The sequence below is a fragment of the Canis aureus genome, chromosome 24, assembly GCF_053574225.1.
Source record: "Canis aureus isolate CA01 chromosome 24, VMU_Caureus_v.1.0, whole genome shotgun sequence".
NCBI lineage: Eukaryota > Metazoa > Chordata > Mammalia > Carnivora > Canidae > Canis > Canis aureus.
In genome coordinates, this window is record NC_135634.1 from 22,166,106 (window position 1) to 22,192,865 (window position 26,760).

Consider the following 26,760-nt stretch of genomic DNA (forward strand, 5'->3'; position numbering starts at 1 on the left):
CATGAATGAATAAATAAAATCTTAAAAATAAATAAATCTTGCATTTTATTATATATCAAAAATTTTTAAGTTATTTTTAAAGATTTTATTTATTTATTCATGAGAGAGACAGAGAGAGGCAGAGACATAGGCAGAGAGAGAAGCAGGCTCCCTGAGGGGAACCTGATGCAGGACTTGATCCCAGGACCCCTGGGATCATGCCCTGAGCCAAAGGCTCAACTGCTGAGCCACCCAGGTGTTCCAATAAAGTGCAAGATTTAAAGAAATATGAACATGAGGTGAAAATTAGTAAGAAAACATTAAATTTTGTTTATGTCTCTCTCTCGTCTCATGCTGTTTAGACTGGAGTAATACAACTCATTCTGAAAGTGTCTTAATTTTAGGTCCTATCTTTCCAGGAATCGTAGCTAGCAGCTGCTTTCCAATTACAGCCACAAAAGCCTTATTCACTTTTCCAAGGCTATTGGCTGCAGATGCAAAGTCCTCTCAGGTATTTTGGTATTCCTGATCAGCTGCTGGAAGGTTTCTGCTCTTTTCCTGCAAACTCTTTTTCTTTTGATACAATAGAAAGAGGAAGAAACAGTTGTATAGATTGTTCTGTGTGAATCCTTTTATGATTTTTACCACAATCACCAGCTTCCCTGCAGTTTCATTTCAATGTTCTTTTACCATAGTTACTGTGTTATTGCTAATTTAAAAATAAAGATATGGCTTATCCATTAAACATTGCTCTGCTAGTTCCATTAGCAATGGTCCTAAAAGGTTTCCAGATCATTTACAAACGTGCATCTGCTTCAATCTGCTTTTAGTTACAGTCCAAGCTTATTATTAATACACTTTAAAGCATATTTAACCATAATATCATTTGGAGGTTAGAAACACAGATGTAAAATAAATTTGAAAATAGAAACCTATAGCTTTGCCATCATGTAGATTGATTACCTAAATGATTTGCTGATGTTTTCACTTTTAAAATACATTTTACTAAGATGGTGGATTAAGAGGACCCTAAACTCACCTTATTCCATGGATACAACTAGATAACATTTACATCAGCATAAATAATGCAGAAAATGACCCAAAGACTGGCAGAACAAACTCCACAGCTAAAGGTAGAGAAGTGGCCCATTGAAAAGATAGGAAAGGCAGAAATGGTGTGTAAGGAGGGAAATGGACAGGGACCCAGGGTGAGGGGCAGGGAGCCAAGGTTGAGTAAAAGAGCTGTAGATCTGGAGTAGAGCAAGAAACAGATTATCACAAAGGGGAAGATGATTCCTGATAACCTTTAGCTTTGAAAACTAGAGGGATAAATTTCATGAGTTCTTACAAACGGGACTTAAGGCCTGGAATTTTAAAAATCAGAGGGCTTGGCTCTAGAAGAGACTTGGAACAATAGGAGGCTGAATCCCTGCCCTTGAAAAGACAGTGGGACAAATAGCCCTTTGTTTCAGTGTAGAAGCAGCAGTTGAAAAACCTCCTAGAGCACAAGGGACAGTTATTTATGTATCTCAGAGCACATTCTGGAGGGGCAAGTTTCACAGAAGGACTTCTCCCAGGAACAAAGGAGGTTGCAGGTGCCATCTCCTTTTCCCAGCCCTCAGCATAAACAAAATAAACACACAGTCACCTGCGAGAATGATGGTGGTGCCCACATTTTCTATCTAATTTGCTGACACCAAGGCCTGTCCCCATATACTTCTGTGAATCTGCCTATCTAAGTCATATTTGTTTCAGTCCAGGCACTGTGGGTCCTCTCCCCCAGAAGACCAGTACAAACCTTGCCAACACCACATCTCCTGACACATGTGTTTCATGGGGCCTTGGTCTTGGCAGTAGTGGCAGCACTAAGGACTATGGAGTCTGACATGCACCTTGTTAAAAGTGTACACTCTGCCCATGCAGCCCTATTATTGTGGCAGTTCTCTTTTTGCAAGCAGAGCAGTGGTTTCCTTGTGAAAACAGTATGCCCCACCCTGGCCAGCGACCAAACACTACCCATCACAGGAAAAGAGAGCCTTTGCAGATGACAGGACTGAAGGAAAAAGTGACTGGGATATACAGCTGGGTACACACAGCACTCATAGGATACACCCCTGAAATATCAGGTTCTGGTGAAGAGGGAACATTGCACCGCAGGGCACTATAGGCCACCTTCTTCATAAGGCCATTACTTTCAAGAGCAGGTGACATAGCTGACTTCTCTAACACAGAGAAAGAGACACAGAGATTAGACAAATGAAGAGACAGAGAAATATGCCCCCAAGTGAAAGAACAGGACAAAACCCAGCAAGAGACCTAAGTGAAACAGAGATTAATAATATGCCTGGTAGAGAATTTAAGGTAGTGATAATAAAGATAATCGCTGGACTTGAGAAAAGAAAGAGTGGAGGATCTCAGTGAGATTCTTAACAAAGAGATAAAAAACATGAAAAAAAAAAAACCTCAGAGATGTAGAACACAACAAATAGATGGAATAAATAGCAAGCTAGAAGAAGCAGAGGAAAAAAAAATCATGATTTGGAGGACAGAGTAATGGAAAGTAATCAAGCTAATCAGGTAAGAGAAAAAAGTATACAAAGTGAGAATAAGCTTAGGAAACTCAGCAACTCCATAAAATATAATAACATTCACACTATAGTGATCACAGAAGAAGAGAGAGAAAATGGGACAAAAAATTTGCTTGAAGAAATAATAACTGAACACTTCACTAATCTGGGGAAGAAAACAGATACCTGGATCCAGGACACACAAGAAACCCCAACAAAATCAGTCCAGGGAGATCAATGCCAAGACACATAGCAATTAAAAAGGAAAAAAAAAAAGTGACAAAGAGAATTTTAAAAGCAAACAAACAAAAGCTAAAGGAGTTCATGCCCAGAAGCCATCTCTACAAGAAAGGTTAAAGGGGATTCTTTGAGTGGAAAGAGAAGACCATAAGTAGGAGTAAGAAAAGTAGGAAGCACAAAAGCAATTAAAAAGTATATCTATAAAAATTAGTAAAGGGACTCACAAAATGTTGTAAAGTATGACACCATATACCAAAAATATAGGGGGGGAGAGTAAAAAATGGGCTCAAAGTTAAGCTCCAACAACTTAATAGAGACTGGTATATGCAGAAGATGCTATAAACAAACCAAATTATAACCACAAATCAAAACCAGTAATAGATATGCAAAAAAAATAAAGAGAAAGGAATCCAAGTATATCACTAAAGAAAGCCAGAAAACCTTCAGAAAAGAAAGCAAGAGAAGAAAGGACCAGGGAACTACAAAAACAGCAAAGCAAATAACAAAATGACAATAAATACGTGCTTACCAACAGTACTTTGAATGTAAATAGACTAAACACTCTAATCAAAATATAAAGTGACATAATGTATAAAAAAACCAAGACTCATCTATGTGCTACCTACAAGGATTCATTTCAGACCTAAAGACACCTGCAGATTGAGCATGAGGGGATTGAGAAATATTTATCAATGTAAATGTATGTCAAAAGAAAGTAGAGGTAGCACTACTTATATTGGTCAAAATAGACTTTAAAACAAACACTGTAACAAGATAAAAAGAAGGGCACTGTATATTAATAAAGGGCACAATCCAGAAGATATAACTATTGTAAATATCTATGCCTTGAACATGGGGCACCCAAATACATAAAACAGTTAATAACAAACATAAAGGAACTAACTGATAGTAATACAATAATAGTAGGGGATTTTAACACCCCTCTTACATCAATGGACAGATGATCTAAACAGAAATCAACAAAGAAACGGTGGTTTTGAATGACACATTAGACCAAATGGATTTAACAGATATATTCAGAATATTCCATCATAAGACAAGAATATGCATTCTTTTCAAGTCCACATGAAACGTTCTCCAGAATAGATTACACATTAGGCCACAAAATGAGCTTTAACAAATTCAAAAAGATCAAAGTCATACCATGTATCTTTATGGACTGCAACACTGAAAACTAGAAATCAACCACAAGAAAAAACCTGGAAAGAGCACAAATACATGGAAATAACATGTGACTAAACAATGAATGGGCCAACTAGGAAATCAAAGAAGAAATCACAAATTACATGGAGAAAAATAAAAATGAAAAAATGGTTGAGGGCAGCCCTGGTGGCGCAGCAGTTTAGCACCGCCTGCACCTGGGGGTGTGATCCTGGAGGCCCGGGATCAAGTCCCACGTCAGGCTCCCTGCATGGAGCCTGCTTCTCTCTCTGCCTGTGTCTCTGCCTCTCTCAATCCCTCTGAATAAATAAATAAATAAATCTAAAAAAAAAAAAAAAGAAAAAGAAAAAATGGTTGAAAGCCTTTGAGATGCAGCAAATGCAGTCCGAGGAGGGAAATTTATAGCTATATAGGCCTACCTCAAGAAGAACATTCTTGAATAAACAACCTAGACTTACACCTAAAGGACTTAAAAAAAGAAGAACAAACAAAACCTAAAACCAGCAGAAAAAGGAAATAACAAAGATTAGAGCAGAAATAAATGATACAGAAACTAAAACTAAAAACAAAAACAAAAACAAAAAACCAAAAAACCCAAAACAATAGAACAGATCAATAAAAAGAAGAGCTGGCTCTTTGAAAAGATCAACAAAATTGATAAGCCTTTATCCAGACTCATTAAAAAAAATTGAGAGGACTCAAACAAAATTACAAATGAAAGAGGAGAAATAACTGACACCACTGAAATACAAAGGGTTTTAAGAGAATATTACAAAAAATTATATGCCAACAAATTGGACAACATAGAAGAAATGGATAAATTCCTAGAAACATATTACCTACCAAAGTTGAAGCAGGAAGAAATAGGAAACTCGAACAGATTACCAGAAATGAAACTGAATCAGTAATTTAAAAACTCCCAGCAAACAAAAGTCCAGGACCAGATGGCTTTGTGGGTGAATTCCATCAATCATTTAAAGTAGAATTAATGTCTATTCTTCTTAAACTTCTCCAAAAAATATAAGAGGAAGGTGAACTTCCAAATGCATTCTATGAAGCCACCATTACACTGATACTAAAATCAGATAAAGACACCACAAAAAAAGAGAACTACAGGCCAATATATTTGATGAACATAGATGCAAAAATCCTCAACAAAAATATTGGCAAACAGAATTCAACAATACATTAAAATAATTATTCACCACGATCAAACTGTAGAAGTGGACCAAGTGTCCACAGACAGGGGAATGAATAAAGAATATGTGATATATAGATATAGATATAATGGAATATTATTCAGTCATAAAAAATGAATGAAATCTTGCCACTTGCAACAACATGGATGGATCTAGAGAGTATAATGCTAAGTGAGATACATTCACCAGAGAAAGACAAGTACCATATGATTTCACTCAAAAGTGAATTTTAAGAAACAAAACAGCAAAAAAGAAAAAAAAAAGAGACAAATAAAAAAAGACTGCCACCTCCATGCCCCACCCCCCCCCACCCTGCTGCCAATAAAACCAGACACAACTATAGAGAATAGAGGGCTACCAGAGGGGAGATGGGTGGGTGGGGGGTCTGGTGAAATAGGTAAAGGGGATTAAGAGTACACTTCTGTTGATGAGCACTGAGTAATATATAGAACTGTTGAATCACTATATTGTATACCTAAAACTAATATAACACTGTATGTTACTATGCTGGAATTAAAATAAAAAAAATACATTTAGTCCAGATATCTTGGCTTGGTTTGTGAGGTGTATAACTGAGTGCCAAATTCCTTAGGGAGCTCAGTCCCTGGGGAATTTATAAGCAAGTTGAGAGGGGCAGGTGATTATTTAATTGACATTAAGGTATTCAAGAAATAAAATTGATATTCTTTAAATTTCCTCTGTTATACTGATTCACTTAAATCTTATAAATTCTCCATTTCCTAGGAAACATACACTAACTGTGGTCAGGATATGCTGAGTGCCCACAAATGAGTAGATTATTATTTATTGGGCCTGTACGCTTCTTCCTACACCACTTGAATACTTTTCTTGCCAAAAATGAGCTTTTGTTTCCCAAGCATATTTATGAGAGTTGTATATTTTTTTGTAATTATATATGATAAGTAAGTAGAAACTAATGATACTGAGTGTGGATAAAAGAGGTATTGTTTCTATAAAGACTCAGTTGAATACTTTAGAAAGATGATAAAGGTAAGTAAAAAAATAATTCTATTGAATTATATATGGGCAAGACAACTATGAAAGATTGGGGAAGATCTTAAATTTCCAAGGTGTTTGCATGCAAGATGATTATTGTAGTAGTGTTTAGATTTTTACTCTATTTCAGTAAGATGCGTACTGGGATTCATGAGTTGTTGCACAAAAGATATTTTAGGATTTCAATCTCCAGATTCATACAGAAAGAAAAGGCCATGGTACTGAAACTAATGTGACATTGTGTGTCAACTGTATTTCAATTGAAAAAAAAGAGAGAGGGACTTGGTTCTATATCAATATATTGACAAATGTATGTTTTTATATAAAGAAATTAAGATATGTTTATTTTTTATTCTTTTTTTAAATTAACTTTTAAAATTTCCTTAGTTACTAGTCACTTTGCTCATACACATTAAGAGGACTCTTAGAAGGGTGTGTAACAAGAACAAACTGAAGATAATTGTTTTGGTTCAAAAATTGCCAGAGTTGTGAAATGAGAAAGCATAGCATGGAAAAAGTTCTTTGAAATAGAGTTTATTCCTTTTGATTGGGAGAGTGATAAGCTACTAGTAAGGCTTTGGTTTGTATTTTTCAGTATCTGCATAAAAATAATCTCATGTGGAATTGAAAGAGATTTCTTCAACAGGAAAATGACTGTTCGTTCCACAGGATTGTAGAGCCTTTCAAGTTTAAAATGGAGTGACATGGATGATGGGTGATTCTTCCTGAACATAAATCTGGGATTTATTCTTAGATCATTAACTCCTCAATGACAGACTCTCTTGATGTTTCTGCAATGGCAAGAGTGCTAAACTAGGAGTCAGGAGAATTTTAAATTTTAGCCTATTTGGCTTGACTCTCTCAATGTAACAACTGTCAGTGGGACAAAATGGTAACAACTTCTCATCCTATGTGACAGTCTTGTTTTGGGATTAAGTGAGACAATGCAATGGGTACTGCTGTGCAAGAAGGAAAGCCCTATGTACAAATGACAGGCATTATCTGCTGTGGCTGGAGCACAGTAGATATTTAATGACTTTTGTTCAAACACAGACTGCAGAGAGAATTTTTTTTTTGCTGCCTTCTGTTGACATATATTACATGAAGTGCAGAACTCTCTTAGGGGATTTGAACATTAATTCATCCATAGCTGACTTTTCCATTTCAGCCCAGTGGGGCATGTTAGTGATCTCTCTATAGCCAAAAGAAAGAAAAATATTCTGAGTGTCAACACTGCAGAGGGAATCTGCTGCCTATTGTCTCTGTGTGAAATTTTTACCCTGCCTTCTGGTATTCTAACTGAAGTCTAAGAGTGCTTCTCAGCTTATTTATTGATGATTTTGTCAAAATTATCTAAAAGAGCTTCAATAATCACATTGACCTCTAAAATCAGGTGAAGTTATCCATTATAACTGGAAGGATGATTAGTTTCATTATAACAGACAATAGAAAACATTTATATGGTATGGTAAATACTCTTTGGAGGTAGACATTGAATTTTTCCTTAGATCTCTGAATCCTAAGAATTTATTTTTTGCTCCGGCTTCATCTTTGAGAAGTAGTGAAATTCTGATATACATAAATGTATTTATTGGAATATGCCTCTCTCCTATTCAGGCACCTCCTGCCCACTTCTTGGCATGTAAACTCATTCTTACCAAAAAGGTCAATTGAAATGAGAATATTAATTTATTTAGGGGTCATGTGGTTCAGGACATGCTACCCCCAAATGGGGCATCTTGTCATCTTGATTTTTGCAGAGAGAAGAAATTTGAGAAATGGCATGTGTAAGAAGGCCTTTCTCACCTTCCCCTCAAGCAGGTCACAGGACCCTTCTGTAAGAGATACCCTCTCTATACCCAGATGAAAGGAGCATCCTTATCTCTAAAGATAAAGGGGCACTGAAAGGAATCAGAAGGAACAGGCTTTGCTCAGTTTCCCCATTTACTACTATTAGACTGTTTGTCCCATCCTATCTTTCACAACCTTCCAGTCTTCATCAAATCTAGCACAAAAACACCCAGGCTTCACTATTTTCTTCAGGTCTTCATTTCCTTATGAAGGCTCTCATGTCACATAAAACTTATATTAAATAAATTTGTATGCTTTTCTCTTATTAATCTGTCTTTTGTTACAGGAGCTCCAGTCAAGAACAAATACCTTTCTGGCCCTACAGGAGGATGTATGTTGATGTTACTTGATGTCACTTTCATAAAAATACAACTGTGTACTACTGCTCAGTATTATAAAAAAGTGGACTATTAACAGTAGTATTAATATGGGATTTTAGGTTCCACCTAACACCAAAATCCAACTCTCACTTTAAAAAAAATTTTTTCCCCACTGTCATTTATTGAGATCTTGCAGTGCTCCAGGCTTTAGAGCCTAAATAGATGATCCAATTTAACCCCTCTATCAACCCTGACAAGTAGGTATTTTGTACAGGTAAGAAAACAGACTTAGATGGTGAAATGACTTGCTCAAAGTCAAAGAAATTTGAGGAGGATGAGTACAGATTTGAATCCAAAACTATGAATCCTAAGAATGGGCTCTCTACCCAGTGGTTTAAGTCCTGGTTGCACAGGAGAATCACCTGAGAGATTTTAGGAATATTTCCTCATCTAGGTAACACATCTTAAAATTATTAACTGAATTTGGATGAGGGCACATGATCTAATGTGCAGTCAGTGATAAAATACAGGTTAATCAATATCTTTAGTTCCCTAATATCTAATGACAGAGCAGATATGAAACATGGTTCACTTTTTCTTCTTTGCTGTGTTGTTTCATGTAAGTCTGAAGAGAGCTGTAGCTAATACTGATGCCTGATTCCCACTGCAGGCTGAGTCTTAGGAAGAGCCCATCAGCAAGCACCACAGGTAGAACATTGGCAAAGAAATCTGTTTAATGTAAGGTGATAAAAATTGTGTCATTTGATCTCACTTATTAGCCTAGATATGTTCACTAAATAAAAATTCAAGTAAATCAGAAGTTAGTGTGATATTCCATCATTTTCCTAGGAAAGAATTAAAAAAATGATGTAGTGAGGTTACTTGGTCATTCCCTTAACTTCGGCTAAATCTTGTTTAAAACATTTTGGCTGAAATAAGTGAAGCTTCATTTCTTGGTAAACGTAGTAAGGAGCTCCATCCCAGCAGTTTTATAGCTCAGCATATGCATTTAATCTACAAAATTATCTAAATAAGGAATGCTTGAATTTGTCTTCAAGCATTTTGAATTTGTCTTCCTGGGCAGCCCTGGTGGCTCAGTGGTTTAGTGCTGCCTGCAGCCTGGGGTGTGATCCTGGGACCTGGGATCGAGTCCCATGTCGGGCTCCCTGCATGGAGCCTGCTTCTCCCTCTGCCTGTGTCTCTGCCTCTCTCTCTGTATCTCTCATGAATAAATAAATAAAATCTTAAAAAAAAAAGAATTTGTCTTCCTATCTTCAATATTCTCAAGTCACTTGTTTAACCAATATGTTAAAATACTTACATTATTTTAGCCTCTACTAATGCATATGTCAGTTGTGGAATATGAGGTTTTATTCTGATTTTTATCTGAAATGAATGCCTCATCTAAACACATGAGAAATATAGGCTGACAGAAATTTCTTGTTTTTTGCGGCTGTGTGTTCATGTACTCTGTCAGGTTAATCTATCTGCTCCTACCTATGAATTCAGTTTGCTTGTGGTTTGGCCTTTATGTTGCCTGGGGTAGGGAATAAAGAGCCTTGTCTCAGAGTGCAAGTATGTATAAATATGTGTAAGTATGCTTTTTGCTCTGCTAGTGCCCAGATTTTCACTGGGGTTCTTTTTTTTTTTTTTTAAATTTATTTATGATAGTCACAGAGAGAGAGAGAGAGGCAGAGACACAGGCAGAGGGAGAAGCAGGCTCCATGCACCGGGAGCCCGACCTGGGACTCGATCCCAGGTCTCCAGGACCGCGCCCTGGGCCAAAGGCAGGCGCCAAACCACTGCGCCACCCAGGGATCCCTTCACTGGGCTTCTAATTCTACTTCCCTAATGCCAGAACCCCATGCCTTGGTTCATACTTTTCTATTCCTCTTGGTCCAGAACTCTGAGACTAATTAGAAACCCACTAGCTCTTGTTTTCCTGCCTGATAATTTTTACAGACATCCAAAGTTTCTGATATTTTAAACTAGGTTCATAGTCTTGATGTACCTTAGATTTCACTACTCTCAAGAATTATCTTTCATGTCTTCTCCCCCTCTAACACTCACTTATTAACTAGATTCACAGACATGGTGTCTTTTGGCCACCTAAAACATATCCACTAGGGAAATAAGTTTTCTGATAACTGTCAACTTTGGCATAATATTTTGTTTTGTTTTTTCATCATTGTTGATCAGGTTTTTAAACTTGACAAGACATATGTTTATAATGTATGTTAAATAATAATTTCTGGCTTCCATCTGTATAACATAAGGGAAATATTCAGATTTCTAATAGCAACAAAGTTAATATGGATTTTTATATTAGAAATTCTTGATTATTTTGTGTTCCTTTTAACCTAATGTAATTAATTTTTTTTCATTATATTTCTTAGTTCAAAAAACAGGAGACCAAAAGCAAAAGGAAAAAGAATATTAAAAGTGAAATAACAACAACAAAAAAGTGAAATAACATGATGCAAAAAATGTATAAAGCTTAATCAAAGCATTTTAATTAACAATGACTTTAAAAACCTAATTTTATAGCCAAACTGTGGAAGGAGCTATGATATCCTTCAACAGATGAATAGATAAAGAAGATGTGATATATATGTATATGTGTATGTACATATATACACACACACACATAAAGAAGATGTGATATATATAATGTGTGATATATTATATATATGTATATATATATACAATGGACTATTACTCAGCCATCAGAAAGGATGAATACCTACCATTTACATTGATATGGATGGAATTGGAGGGTATTATGCTGAGTGAAATAAATCAATTGGAGAAAGACAATTATCATATGGTTTCAATCATATGTGGAATATAAGAAATAATGCAAGGGACTATAGGGGAAGGGGGGGAAACTGAATGGGGAAAAATTAGAGAGGAAGGCAAACCATGAGAGACTCCTAACTCTGGGAGACCGGCAAAGGGTTGCAGAAGGGAAGGTGGGTGGGGGGATGGAGTAAATGGGCGATGGGGATTAAGGAGGGTGTGTGATGAGGTGAGCACTGGGTGTTATACTATATGTTGGCAAATTTAATTTAAATGAAAAAAATAAAATTTACAAAAGCCTAATTTTAGCCTTCTTCCTTATATTTGACAGAACCATGTGGTGATCATCATTTTCAGAAGCCAAGTTACAGGTAAAGTGTAATAAAAAATATTACAGGTGCTTATTTAGTACTTCATACACAAACGTGTAAAAGTCTAATGTAAGACTCAAGCTTAAAAAAAAAGGATCAAGCTTTTCTCTATAGTTTTCCATTTCTTAAAAAGTAAATTTATCCCAATTTTCTGTAACATCTATTCTTTCAGATTATTCTTTGACCTCACATAGGAAAATGAGATGGTGGTTTTTCATCTTTTTATGTGTTTTTGCTTTTGTTTTTTTGGTAGAAAGTATTGTAGAAAACAAAGTGATATAATTTAAAGTGACAGTTTTTACTACCAAAGTTTTCTGTAGTAATGGAATTTGGTTTCTATGTCCTGCTTTTCAGCACATTTTGTGTTTATAGCTTTTGGAGATTTGAAGGGTCCAGATAAATAATAGGGTATATTTTCTATTATATTGTTCTCTTTTCCCCCACATTTACTCTGGGAAATTTCTACAACTTAATACATTTATTTATTATTATTTTTATTTTGGCTGGGAGATAACTATTGTACTCTAGTTTTTCAGTTCTTGTTTTAGGGGTACAATAATTTAATGAATAGTTCTGCAAAAATTAATTTTAAAACTTTTAAATAGTTAACATTTTTGCCTTCTTGTCCCCTCTCCCCCACAAAGATTTTTCTTGCGTTGGTTTGCTCATAACCAAGAGGGACTTAAAGTTCCCCTTCTGCTTGAGTAAACATGAGACAGACTTCTTGCCACTAGGCTTCTGATCTCCCTTTTTAGAGAGCATTTAGAAAATATATACTTATAAATTCTTTCTCTGCCCCTTTATGATGTAAATAATTTTTAAAAACCTCTTGCCAGTTTTTCAACTTAGGTATGTCTTTCTCAAAAACTTGGGAACCATCTTTTGAATGTAATCATCAAGGAAGACAGTGTTCCTATCTCTTTGGCTGTAGTTGGATAGGAGCTTAACTTTGAGTGGGCATCTTGCTCCAGGTAGTAAAAACTGCATCATTTCCTGAAGATATGAGAAGGCTTACTTTCCTTTTGGTAAGTTCAACTAGCAAACACAAATGGCCTACAATCCTCCCAGCTCTTAAAAACTCCCTCATCCTTTGAGTGAAGTTGAGTTTAGAATAAGTTCTAGCCTCTCTCCCCCATTACAATAGCCTTGAATAAAATCTTCCTTTGGTGTACTTGTTTTTAATTAGTCTTCTGCCCTTTTGTCTTTTTTTTTTTTTTTAAATATTTGTTTATTTGTTTGTTCATTTATTTATTTATTTTCCAGTATACTTAATATACATGTTATATTAGTTTTGGGTATTAGTTTTGGGTATATATATATATATATATATATATATATATATATATAGTTTTGGGTATATATATATATATATATATATACAGTATAGTGATTTAATAATCTATACATTACTCTGTGTTCATCATGATCAGTGTACTCTTATTCTGCTGCATCTATTTCACCCACCCCCCACCCACCTCCTATCTGGTAACCATCAGTTTGTTGTCTCTAGTTAAGAGTTTCATTTTTGGATTATCTCTTTTTTTCTTCGTTCATTTGTCTTGTTTCTTAAATTCCACATATGAGTGAAATCATATGGTATTTGTCTTTCTCTGACTGACTTAAAACATTATACCCTCTAGATTCTTCTATGTTGTTGCAAATAGCAAGATTTCATTCTTGTTAATGGCTAGGTAATACTCCACATCTTCTTTAGTCATTCATTTATTGATGGACACATGGGCTGCTTCCATAGTTTGGCTATGGTACTTAGTGATGCAATAAATATGGGTGCATATATCCCTTCAAATTAATATTTTAACATTCTCTGGGTAAATACCCAGTAGTGGAATTACTAGATCATATGGTAATTCTAGTTTTAGTTTTTTGAGGAAACTCCATACTGTTTTCCATAGTGATGGCACCAAGTCTATTGCTCTCTAAAGTAGCTTTAATTGAAGTATAATTTATATACCATAAAAACCATTTATCTTAAATCCGAAATTAAATAATATTTAGAATTTGACCAATAGCTCTATGTAAAGTGTTAGGGCTTGTCAACTGGCAGGATTTATTATAGGTTGAGTAGGTGGAAAGACAGCCATGAAGTTGAGGACTCCAAGCACTTTTCTTTGATCATCTTTTACGTAGTTTGATCTGAGACCTTCAGATCTTATTTTTGTTGTTATTGTTGTTTGTTTTATGCTTTTTATTTATTTACTTATTTATTGTGTTTTTTGTTTGTTTTTTGGTCAAAATTAACTTTATTTTTCAGCTTTACTTCATTAGGATGTGGTAGCAGAATTAGCACACAGAAAACAATGCTGATATTGAGCCTAATTAAGGTAAATACTTCCCACCAGGTGGTAAGAAGATGAAAATAGCAAAGATAAATATAGAAATTGGAGTTTTTACAAAGTGAGTTCCAATGTTAGTTCCACCATAATCTATGTGACTGGAGGTGAGTTTGCCTCTCATCTGTCAGTGTTTGGATTTGAGATCACTCATGTCACCATGATGACACCAAGCCTTTTGTCACTGGTGTATTCTTCTGTAGCCAAGTGAGGCCACACAGGTCTAGGCTGAGGAGACAAGGCCACAGTGGTTGATGTGCTTGAGGACCTGGATTTGGCTTAGTAAGCCTCACTGGTTTTGCTCAGATTGGGCAACCTAGGCCCAAAGTCAGATGGGTGGACATATGGTGTGTCACACACAGACCTTGAGTGTCAGGGAGCAGAGGGGTGGGGAAGGATTAGCACTTATTCTGGAGTGAGGAAGCCAATGGAAGCAGAACACCTCAATTCTGCTTCTAATTTTTCTACCCAGGCTGTTTGTTTCTTTGTTTTTTTATTTATTTAAAAGATTTTATTTATTTATTAATGCGAGACACACACACACACAGAGAGCGAGCGGCAGAGACACAGGCAGAGGGAGAAGCAGGCTCCATGCAGGGAGCCTCATGTGGGACTCGATTCTGGGTCTCCAGGATCAGCCCCTGGGCTGAAGGCGGCACTAAACCGCTGAGCCACCTGGGCTGCCCAGGCTGTTTGTTTTAAACCAAATTCTACCCAAGTGGAAAAGATCTGAACATTTCTGAAACCTGTTTACTGTGTGTGCATGTGTGTGTGTGTGTTTTAACCTTTCTGTCTTCATTTTAACAAACCCCTAAGTAATCTCCACAGCTTCTCCATTAGTGGGGCCTCCAACCTCACCCTAATATACCTTAGAATACTCATGTCCCTGATTGTTTGCCATTCTTTCATGAAACTAAATATAAATTATCCTAAGCCTCTCCTTTTAGCTTTGAGTTCTCTTCTACCAGTGTCCAAAATGTTCAGTATGCTTAGAGTAGATGTTGATGAACAGGCAAGGAAATATAGACTGAAAGGCTGTTGGTGTGGAAGGCAAGACTCCTAGGGCATATTCCTATGTTCACTCTCTAGAGATAGGTTAAACTGTCTGTGTCTTTTAAAAATCAGGAGATTAAGAATTTGTATTTCTGTATTAAACTGATAATGCTTTAAAAGAGGCTATCCTAAATTCTACCTAGTTCTCCAGCAGAGAAAGATATTTGATTTTAGCTGAGAGAGTAAAATGCCTAATAACAGCCATGATGATCACAAACGTTTCTGTTTTTATTTTCCTATTTCTGATTTATAACTATGAAGTGATTATATGTAACCTACTGCTTCTGCTCCAAAGTGATGCTGTAACCTAATTTAGAAAATTTCTTATAGCCCTTAAATTCTTTATGGCTGAGATGCATTTTCTTCATGATTAGCAGCTTAGTATCTTCCTACTTGGTCACTTATCCTCACTGACTACTATTTTATTAAACTTGGAATTAAAGGTAGGGAACAAAGGGAAGTTATTAGAAGCCCCCTTCTCTTCAAGGGAGGAAAAAAGATCAAGTTGCCTTATTTTCTCACTTACATGTGGAGCAAGAACTGGATTCCCTGTCCTGGAAGCATTTTGTTTGTTGGGTGGTGGTTAGAAGAGGTAAATCAAAAGCTGAAGGGATTTTTAATGGCTAACAAACTCTCTACTAGTTGTTTGGCAAGACTTAGGACCTAATAATCCCTCAGTACCCTAGATGGAGTTTGAGAACCAAATCAGTATCTTTCAGGGCCTGATGTCTCCAGTACCACATTTCTGGGCTTTGTCCTGCCTGCTTCTGAAAATGGAAAAATAGCTTCTCCAAGAGACTGAGGCAGTTATAGGTCACACCTACCCTACAGAGTGGGCTGAGCTCCTAGGCATTGTGTTGTGCCAAGCCTCAGAATCCTAATCTTGTTTAAAGTCTTACTTAGAATCATGTTCAAGAAGTTCAGCTACTCTATCTCCTACCAGCCTATGAACCTCTGAAGTTTGCAAGAAATGAAGGCTGAGATGGCACTGAGAAGTGGACCAGAGAGATGCTCACCCTTTACCCAAGTGGAATTTCAGTGCTACATTTCTTCCTGATTCTGAGCTTAGTAGATCCTCCGTGTTCTTCTAATAACCCCCTAACTCCCTTTTTGCTAACCAACCATCTGTACCTACCAAACTAGAAAAAGGAAACAGCAACCCAGCCAGCTATCTGGGTCCTGAACTCTGCTAAGCAGTGCATACAGTGGAGGAAGGGAAGAAAGGAGGCCCCAAAGCCCCAAAGAATGAGCCAGGCAGCTACATTCAGCAGCAGAATGTGGAGTAGGTGCAGCAAGAGGAAGACATGATTGGCCTTCATGAGTCCTATCTGCTCCACCATAGTCTACAGCTGCCAGAACTCATCTGTTAGATCTTTATTTTAGGTAGGCTCAACCCTGGGCTGCTCCAGAGATAGTTATCCAAACTAGGAGAGAGTTCATATACTTCCTCACAAGGACTTTGTTGATGTGTGGAAGGCCACAGAGGGATCTGTAGCATCCTGCTCTGGAATGTGGCTGATGATAGGGGTACTCCCCCAGAGTATCTGCGCCAGCACACACTGATTATGTTTGACTTCTAGTCATGAGCCATCACACCAGAAGGGCTGCACCACCTTGTGCCAGGTGAAGTTGTATGGGGTTGGCCCCTGTGCCAAACTCTTGGCAGCCACAGAGTTGGGGGTCATCTGCAGCTGGAGATGTGCTCCGAAAAGGTAGGGGCTGTCAGGTGCAGGCTTGGGAGCCTGTAGGGTAATGCACCTGTTTTTTGTTGTTGTTGTTGTTGTTGTTTGTTTTTAAATCAGTAAATATCCTTGCTTATAGTCCCTGTCTTCCAAAGTGTTTTAAAATCAGTCTTTTTGTTCTTCTGACTGTAGGTAGCTAGCTATCTTTTATTCATTTGCTTGCTTGTGTTTTTTCAGGAAGTTGGGAGGCAATTGCATGTGTTTCCTGCCATCTAGAATTGCAGTTGTCTTCTAAGTAAAAATTCTCCGAAGTGGACAGTCTAATAGGATACCCCTGCAAAATTGGGACCCAAATGACCCTCAGAAAGGGGGTGAAAAAGAAGAAAATCCTCAGAGGATTTTCTGAGGACTGTAGGAATTTAGCCTTGTGCTTGAGAGTGGGGGACACGGAGGAAATTCCACTGAGACATTGTCACCTTAGGCCAGAATGAATCTGGAGGCTAAACTCATACGTTTTGATTGTTTATACAAATTCAAGCTATTAATTTATTAAATTGCATTGAATATGTGGTACATTTTGTTTTTTTTGGATTTAAACATCTGTAAAATCAAAATGCATCCTACTAGAATCACCATCTTGTATTCAATGAAAAATTGGAGTTTAAAATTTCCTGCCAGAAGCTAAAGCAAATTCTCTCTAGAGTAACACAACTTCATTATAGTCTCAAAGAATTCCCACAAATAATTTTTCATGGAAAATGAGTAGTTTATTATACATAATTACTAACCATACAAGTAACAGAACACAACATGTGTGAGAACCAGCAGAAAAAAAACAAAGTAGGAACAAAGTCTTTGCATTGATTAGATTATTAGAAATTGAGTGATTATTAAAGAAAAAAGAAACTTTTGACAATTATGTTTAAAGAAATAACAAACAAGATTTAAAACACCTTTAGGGAGCAGGGAATTATAAGGAGCCCTAACAGAGTTTTAAAAGAACCAAATAGATAATCCATAAATGTTTTGAATTTCTTAATGTAGTGTTCTTTTTTTTATCCTTTAATGATGTCAAAGTGGGGCAGCCCAGGTGGCTCAGCGGTTTAGTGCTGCCTTCAGCCCAGAGCCTGATCCTGGAGACCTGGGATCGAGTCCCACATCGGGCTCCCTGTGTGGAGCCTGCTTCTCCCTCTGCCTGTGTCTCTGCCTCTCTCTCTCTGTGTCTCTCATGAATAAATAAATAAAATCTTAAAAAAAATGATATCAAAGTGATGTCATTATTGTATTAGGGTTCTCCAGAGGAATAGAGTCAAGAAGGTGTGTGTGTGTGTATATATATATACATATATTTATTTTTTTAAAGATTTTATTTATTTATTTGACAGAGAGAGCACAAGCTTGGGGAGCTGCAGGCAGAGACAGAGGGAGAAGCAGGCTTCTGCTGAGCAGGGAGCCCTAAATGGGGCTCAATCTTAGGGCCTTGGGATCATAACTTGAACCAAAGATAGATGCTTAACTGACTGAGTCACCCAGGCACCTCAGAGAGAGATTTATTTTAAGGAAGTGGCTCATGTGATTATGGAAGCTGCCAAATCCAAAATTTGCAGGGTAGGCTGGCACACAGGAGACTTAGGGAAGGGCCAATGTTTTAGCTCAAGTCCAAAGGCAAAACTGTGGGCTGAATTTCTCTTCCTTGAGAGGACTCAGTCTTTCTCATTTAAGTCCTTCAAATGATTACATGAAACCCACTCACATTATGGGAGGTAATCTGCTTTACCCAAAGTCTACTGATTCAAACATTAATCTCCTCTAAAAAATACTTTTGGGATGCCTGAGTGGCTCAGTCGCTTAAATGTCTGCCTTCTGCTTGTGTCATGGTCTCAGAGTCCTGGGATCCAGCTCTGTGTCAGGCTCCCTGCTTAGTGGGGAGTCTGCTTTTCCCTCTTCTTCTGCCCTTATTGCTCCTCTTCCCTGCTCATGCTCTCTCTCTCAAATAAGTAAATAAAATCTTTAAAAAGGTAAAAAATACCTTTTATAGAACATCCAGGCTAGTGTCTAACCAAACACCCGGGAACCCTGGCCTACCCATCACAATTATATTTCTTTTTTTTTTTTTTTAATTTTTATTTATTTATGATAGTCACAGAGAGAGAGAGAGAGAGAGAGAGAGAGTCAGAGACACAGGCAGAGGGAGAAGCAGGCTCCATGCACCGGGAGCCCGACGTGGGATTAGATCCCGGGTCTCCAGGACCGCGCCCTGGGCCAAAGGCAGGCGCCAAACCGCTGCGCCACCCAGGGATCCCAACAATATTTCTTATTCTGTACAGTTTTGGCTTTCCAGAATTAGCCTTCCAGTCCTGAAAAATATTTGCCCTTTGAAGACAATTTTCCTAAAGACTTTACTTATGCTAATTTAGGTAATGCAATTCCTTTTTGTAGAATACCATATTGTCTCTTACTCTCATGTGGGAAAAAAGACCATCTTAAAGCCATATCGTCAGTATGGTCTGTGCACATTTCCCTGTATTCTTTTCTATCCCCGAAGTCTGAAAATAGATTGTTACATGTTAGTTAGGATTTCTCCATAGCACTATTGCTTCTGTAAATTATACATTCTAGACTGAACATAGTATAGTTTGTACTCTATCTATATTATAGATAACAGCTATTGCCAAGCAGTTTTGTATATAGTTTTCCAGTGTCTCATTGACCCTTGACCCATAGCCCAGAAATGTCTACCTTCTTTTTGAAGCAGCACATTATATGGAAGGTAGAATTTATAGTCATGTTTTGAAGATGGTGCTAGTAGCACCATTGGTTAAAACATAAAACTGGGGAGGTAACAAATGTGGCTCCTCCTGTGGGTGTCAGTTTTCTTTATTTGAAACTCCAGCCCTAGAGAACTCAAACCTTTGTGCAAAAATGTGAGTTGGTGACATATTGGCTGTTAGGTAGTTTCAGTACAGAAATATGGTAGAAATCACCCATTGTACTACTGGTGTTTTAGTAGCAGCATTTTGTGTATGAATTATAGCATCTCAAAGAAATTGTTTTGATTTACTTCCATTTCTCTGACTCCTTTTGTACTTGAAAATAGTGCAAAGAATGGGAAATCCCTGAGAAATTTTTTGTCATCAAGGACATTTCTACATGTTATATTCTACAGAAAAGCTCTTTTTACAAAACAGTCTGTATCTGCAGAGACAAAATTCTTTCTGTAACCTTCTTCAAGTTGATGCATATAATTTATTTTCATACCTTCCCTGTCAGTAACTATTCTAGCAACATAGTGTGAGTTAAATGCATTTCCTGTAACTTTTTTTTTAGGAACTCCTAGGTGAAAGTGACAATTGGACATCTTTGATGCTGCTAAATCTTGGTTTCTCTTTCTTTCTTTCTTTCTTTCTTTCTTTCTTTCTTTCTTTCTTTCTGATGAGGGGTAAATGGGATTTGTTTTTTCTTAATTTGACAGCATCTCCCTGTCAAAGCATTACTTAATGTTTCAATAATTATGTGACAATTACAGCAGATTTTTTTTCCTGAAGAGTTTCAGTTTTTAGACACCCAAGTCATGTCATTTCTCATAGTCACATAAAGATATGTGAAGTGGCTGGGAGAATGAGCAATAGATAAGATAAACTTTGTTAGTACAGTGCACTACATTTAATTTAGAGAAGCCCTAACCCCAAGGATAGATACTGCCTAGATCCACCGAGTTGTGATAATCAGGTTTCTAGGATGTTGATAAATGTTCCCAAGAGGTAGGAGAGACAAAAAAATGCCCCGATTGAGAACGACTGCTCTAAGTCACAGTTATAAATCTTAATCTTTAAAACTAATATTTATTTATTTATTCATGAGAGACAGAGAGAGGAAGAGGGAGAAGCTGGCTCACTGTGGGGAGCCTGATGCCGGGCTCCATCCCAGGACCCTGGGATCATGATCTGAGCCAAAGGCAGATGTTCAGTCACTAAACCACCCAGGTGCCCCTAAATCTTAGTCGTATGCAAGACTGGGGAGAGAAACACCAAGCTTCAGGAACAACAGTACATGTGATTTCAATGGACTGGGATAAGATAACGTAGCTTTTTTTTTTTTTAAGACTTTATTTATTTATTCATGAGAATATACAGAGAGGAGAGAGAGAGGCAGAGAGAGAAGCAGGCTCCATGCAGGGAACCCAACGTGGGACTCGATCCTGGGTCTCCAGGATCATGCTCTGGGCCGAAGGTGGTGCTAAACCACTGAGCCATCCAGGCTGCCTGATAATGTAGCTTCTAAAGTGTCTTTTTAGCTTGTCTTGGGATATTTCTTGTGCTAACAAACTTCTCCTGTGGTTTTCTGTTTCCGGTGGAGAGAAGAATGTTTCTCTCACAACAGAATATGAGGTAACAAGCCTACCTTATTTTGAGAGCTAACTCTTCACATAATGGTCAAAGACTGTATTGAAGTGGTGTGTATAAGTCAAGTGTTATGGGCATGAATTCTGAAGCTGGACAGATTAGTTTTGAAGCCCAGCTCTCTAATGGCAGACTCCAGGCTGAGTGATCTTTGCAAATTACTTACCTTTCCCCATCCCATGCCTCAGTTTTCTATCAATAACACAGTGATAATGGAGGAGTCCACTTATGGAGTTGTGAGAATTAAATGAGATAATATGTATGAAGTGCTTACAATAGTACTTAGTTCATAGGAGTGTTGGATAAATGTCAAGGGAGATGAAAATAAGGTATTTTACCAGAAAAAATTGGATACATAGGTTGATTAGAAATTCTGTATTCTGCAACCACATTAACATAATTAAGCCATGTCTGTTTCAGAAGCTCTTTGATAATTTTTGATTTAATGTTACCATTACTACAAAGAGCATTACAAATGAAGTCTGGTATATAGTGAAATCTTGACTATGAAAATATGAAAAACTAATTACTTACAGTTTCCTGATATAAAAAATGTGATGCATAGGTAGATGTTAGTCCTATCCTCAAACATTATTAGAGAGGGGTTTGATAGAAACTGTCTTCATTTGCCTCAACCATCAATCATATAGCCCATCTTAGCCTATTTTCAGATATGACACATATTTACTGGGCCCTTTTCATTTAGTGAATTAGAAGTATCTGGCCAGGCCATCTAAGCTAAAAGAGCCTGGGCTTATGACACCTGAAAGCTAGAGTCCTTACTGGGACTGGTGTTCCAGAGTGAGGAGCAAAGCAGGAAGAAACACGAAGATTTAATCAACAGTCTTTCAAATCCTTTGAGTCTGCTCAACTTTATGCTGTGCTAGAAACACATAGAAAAATTTAGCTATAACATAAAGTATCATCTAACTGCAACCATATAATATTTTTGTGGTTTAGATGAAAAAAAGAGTAGGCAGCAGGTTTTTATTATGAACACAGGTAACTTGGGATTCATAGAAATGTCACCTGGACTTGGATTTCTACTATGAGTTCACAGTGAATTCCATTCTTTATTTTTCCTTCCTCCCTCCCTCCCTTCCTTCCTTCCTTCCTTCCTTCCTTCCTTCCTTCCTTCCTTCCTTCCTTCCTTCCTTCCTTCCTTCCTTCCTTCCTTCCTTCCTTCCTTCCTTCCTTCCTTCCTTCCTTCCTTCCTTCCTTCCTTCCTTCCTTCCTTCCTTCCTTCCTTCCTTCCTCCCTCCCTCCCTCCCTCTCTTTTCTTTTTCTTTCTTTCTTTCTTTCTTTCTTTCTTTCTTTCTTTCTTTCTTTCTTTCACAATTTTGTTTATGTATTCATCAGAGACACAGAGAGAGGCAGAGACCTACAGGCAAAGGGAGAAGCAGGCTCCCTACAGGGAGCCCGATGCTGGACTCAATACCAGGACCCTGGGATCATGCCCTGAACCAAAGGCGAATGCTCAACCACTGAGCCCCACATTCTTTGTTTTCTTAAAGAAGTTATAAAAGGCTCATGTTAAATCAGATATGTAGCAAACATTATGTGCATATGATGATAATGATGATGATGGCAATATCAAGAAACTTCATTTCAAGATTCTGGTTGTAGTATATGATTTTAAAGCAAAAAGCAAATTTAACTTATCTAAAACAATTTAGGCCTTTGGGATACTATTGAAGAAAGTCAATGTGTGGTGTGTACTGAGCCAAGTTGGAGTGTCAGACAAAGGAACTAGAGTCTCTGCAAGGACTTGTGTTGAGTCCCTCCTCCTATGGTAGAAATCACATAGGAGTGGGGCTCACTTGGGCACCTTTCTTCAGAGAGCTCTTTTTATGTACTCCAGAGGCATCTGTTTGGGTTGGTTTTCTGATTCAGTTACTCTTCAAAAACTATTTCAAAGAAGATTTGACATTTATAAAGATGTCTATAAAGCATTAAGCTCCTATTAGCAAAACAGCACTGTGGGTAGTCTAGTTTACTAAATAATTGGCTACATAGCACTTGCCATGGATTGCACCTCACTCTCTCAACTGGACAAAAAAAAGACAGTCATATATATTTATTTTTCTGTGAATATAACTAAAGAGCTAAGCCCCCCCTTCTTTCCACCTTCAAATTAGTGAGAAGTCAATGTGAGTCATTTTTAGTGCATATTCTCTTTCTTATACCAGTTGTGTATGCATCCACGAAATTACAGGTTTATAGGATGATGGGAGAAGGCCTGTAATTGTCACTCCATCATGACGGTCACAGTTCTTACAGTGGACAGTGTCACTCCAGCCATGCCTGGCAGGACACAGGGGCCTTACTAAGCTCGGGGCTCTGGTGTGCTGAGTCCAGCATCAGAATCTGGTATTATTTATACTTCTGTGTCCTGCGTTTTCTATTAGGTTATTGATCCTGACAGAAGAAGAGAATTTTAATTCTCTCTGTATACAATACCCTGCTACTCATTATTCTGAAGACTCTATGCACCACATTTCACAGCTTTAACTACCTGTGTTCCTAATCTGTTACCAAATGTTTGTTGTCCTTTAGTGTAGTCTCTGAAAATGCCAGTCCTACTGCTGGTTACTAGTTATAGCTCTGCTTCCTCTTCAAAATCCTAAGCTAAGTGGCTTCGTGTTCCTTTGCCTTTGCACTGGCAGTAAGAAGTTGTCATGGATAACCTTGGCTTTTTGGCAGAAAAAGAGCAGCTTCCAGACTAAATAAGACCTGAAAAAAATCTACCTTCAGTGCAGAAGCCATTTCTTTCTGATGCTCCCACTGCCAGGCCATCTAGAACCCCTGTGGCTGCCACAGCCTGGAGGTTAATGACTCCGTGTGTTCTCTGGATGATATGCAAGTGAACAGGATAAAGCTGAATGAAGAAAATCCAGGTTTTGATCTCTCATTTAGCAATGAGACTTGAATGACAGATGTCCACATTTTCTAAGGTTTCTTTTTGCAGTATTTTATACTTTCTCCTCTGAACTTTTTCCCCCCTACTTTTAAATCGCTCATACAGACTCCCAAGGGGACAGCCTTGTCTATTTCCTTCACTTAAAAAGTATGAAAAAACTGTGTCTGTTTGATCTCTTGTGTGACTGCATTGCAATGGATGTTGAAACAGACTGCTGTTTAAATCTTAATACACATCTCTTGCAGTGGAATGGGAGAGCTCACAAGTTAAATTTTAAAGGAATAATGAGAACTGGTAGAATTAACAAGAATCACACCAGCACAAGTGGCCACAAAGCTAGGACACTTAGCTTGCTATGTGATCATTGTTGTGCTAGAATAACTCTATTAAACACATGTATTTATTTATTATCATTATCCTAGCTGTCAGTAATTAAAGAAGATACTTAATTTCTTGCTATATTATCATAAGTAATCCTTGAAGTAACTTGGTATCAGAGGTCTGTTGAAACACATCTATTTGGGTCTTCCTGTTTTAAAAAAAAGGTGAAAAAAATTTTATTCAGCATGTTTTTGAAAAAATGTGTATTTTGAATAAAATTGATGGAATTTGAAATGTCCTTTTATGGAGGACCAATATCATATAACCATCAAAATGGAAATTTTATTTATGCTTATTGAATTAATCCCTTCAGAATCTAAAAGAAACAAAATCAGTTGGTTCATCTTCAATTTCTATCAATCCTGGCTTAGTGGGTGGGTACTTTGTCAAAGGAGAATGAAATATCATTGTCGGAATATAAATAAAACTAACTTCTTTAAAAAAATAAAGCCTAACTATCATTTCAAAATATATTGTATAATTTCTGCTTAAAACATTGAATGAAAATCTAAATATTTTTTTAAAGATGACTATGAATATCTTTCAAACTTCAGAGACTCAGTGAGTTTTAGCTTTAGTTTTCTTAGATGATGTGGTTAATTAGGATTTAGATTTAGCACAATCATGTTATGGTGGCAAATTAAGAATATTCTCATTGAAAATCACCTGATTAATTGGACCTTTTTTACTGCTGTCCTGCAAATCATCTCTATTTTATTCCTTCCCCATTTTTTTCAAGTTTTATTTTAAATTCTGGTTAGTTAATATACAGTGTAATATTAATTGCAAGTGTAGAATATAGTGAGTCAACACTTCCATATAACACCCAAGTGCTCATCACAAGTGCCCTCCTTAACCCATCACCCATTTAACCCATCCCCACCCCCCTCCCTTCTAGCAATCCTCAATTTGATCTCTATAGTTAAGAGTCAGCTTTCTGGTTTGCCTTTCCCCCCATGTCTACATTTTTTTTCTTAAATTGCACATATAATGAAATCATATGGTATTTGCCGTTCTCTGACTTAACTTCGCTTAACATAGTACATTCTAGCTCCATCCACATCATTGCAAATGGCAAGATTTCATTCTTTTTGATGGCTGAATAGTGTATACACACACACACGCACACACACACACACACACAAACAACCTACAACTTTTCTATCCCTTCATCCATTGTTGGACAGTTAGGCTATTGCTGATAATGCTGCTACAAACATTGGGGTACATCTATCCTTTCAAATTAGTATATTTGTATCCTTTGGGTAAATACCTAGTAGTACAATAGCTGGATGGTAGGGTAGTTCTATTTTTAACTTTTGGGGTCCCTCCGTACTGTTTCCAGAGTGACTGTACCAGTTTGCATTCCCACTAACAGTGTAAGAAGGTTCCCCTTTCTCTGCATCCTGGCCAACATCTGCTGTTAATCTGTATATCTGTTGTTAATTTTAGCCATTCTGACAGGTGTGAGGTGATATCTCATTGTTATTTTGATTTGTATTTCCCTGATGATGAGTGATGTTGAGCATCTTCTCATGTGTCTGTTAGCCATCTGGATGTCTTCTTTGGAAAAATGCCTATTCATGTCTTCTGCCCAGTTTTTAACTGGATTATTTCTTTTTAGGTGTTGAGTTTGGTAAGATCTTTATATATTTTGGATATTAACCCTTTATCAGATACATCATTTGCAAATATCTTCTCTCATTCTGAAGTTTGCCTTTTCGTTTTGTTGATTATTTCCTTTGCTGTGCAGAAATTTTTTATCTTGATGGAGTCCCAGTAGTTTATTGTTGCTTTTATTTCCCTTGCCTTAGGAGATGTATCTAGCAAGAAGTTGTTGCAGCTGATGTCAAAGACCAAACAAAAGACCAACAGCATTTTTCACAAAGCTGGAACAAACTATCCTAAAATGTGAACAAAAGACCCTAAATGACCAAAGTCATGTTGAAAAGAAAAAGCAAGGTTGGTGGCATCACAATTCCAGATTTCAAGGTATATTACAAAGCTGTGATCATCAAGACAGTGTGGTACTGGCTCAAAAAAGACACGTAGATGTGTTCTCCTCTAGGATTTTTATGGACTTGTGTCTCACATTTAGGTCTTTCACAAATTTTGAATTTGTTTTTGTGGGTGGTGTTAGAAAGTAGTTCAGTTTCATTCTTCTGCATGTTACTGTCCAGTTTCCCAACATCATTTGTTAAAGACACTGTTTTTTTTCCCCATTGGATATTCTTTCCTGATTTGTGAAAGATTAGTTGACCATAGAGTTGAGTGTCCATTTCTGAATTTTCTATTTTGTTCCATTAATCTACGTGTCTTTTTTGAGCCAGTACCACACTGTCTTGATGATCACAGCTTTGTAATATACCTTGAAATCTGGAATTGTGATGCCACCAACTTTGCTTTTTCTTTTCAACATGACTTTGGTCATTTAGGGTCTTTTGTTCA

The 26,760-nt window shown here is 37.2% G+C and overlaps 1 long non-coding RNA gene across 1 annotated transcript in view; it reads left to right on the plus strand.

The window, feature by feature from the left end:
- The window catches only part of LOC144296473 (uncharacterized), a 288,654-nt gene that overhangs the window by 21,810 nt on the left and 240,084 nt on the right, over positions 1 to 26,760 (plus strand). Inside the window, exon 2 of the long non-coding RNA XR_013363583.1 lies at positions 11,486 to 11,525. This is a non-coding gene — a long non-coding RNA (uncharacterized LOC144296473). The remainder of the gene's footprint in view (positions 1 to 11,485; positions 11,526 to 26,760) is intronic.